Raw genomic sequence first — 522 nt, forward strand, 5'->3', positions numbered from 1 at the left:
ACACACACCAAATCAAATCTTGTATAGCTGGGTTTAGTTTTCCTGTACAGAGATCTATGTTCAGTGTTTTTTCCGTTGAGCTCTCCATTTAAATTTTGCTTATATATATATATATTTTTTATGTTTCAAGTTTGACATCGATGCTGATGACGTTTAAACCCCAGACAGGATTATGAGCAAGGCCACAGCCCGGGTTCATGTTAAGTGGCATGCGGTGAGCTGAGGGTCGGCTGCTTATTTGACAGCAAGACCAGCTCCATGTTTACAAGAACAGAGGATCATGGGGGAAAATGCAGAGGATCAAGGCCATGATGGGGCGCCCTTCACTTTGGCAGCTGCTGCCATGTTCATATTAGCATGGAGCAGACCCTTGTATTCTCTATAACTACCCTACATAGAGGAGGTGGCACAGAGAAGAATGATAATGAGACTAAATTCTGTCCTGGTGATAAAGTCCCTTAGAGCATTGTTATTAAAATAGTCATAAAAGTACAGTGCAGTACTGGAAGGGAGCTCTTACAG

The sequence above is a fragment of the Nanorana parkeri genome, unplaced genomic scaffold (assembly GCF_000935625.1).
Source record: "Nanorana parkeri isolate BGI_ZX_2015 unplaced genomic scaffold, ASM93562v1 scaffold43, whole genome shotgun sequence".
Classification (NCBI taxonomy): Eukaryota; Metazoa; Chordata; class Amphibia; order Anura; family Dicroglossidae; genus Nanorana; species Nanorana parkeri.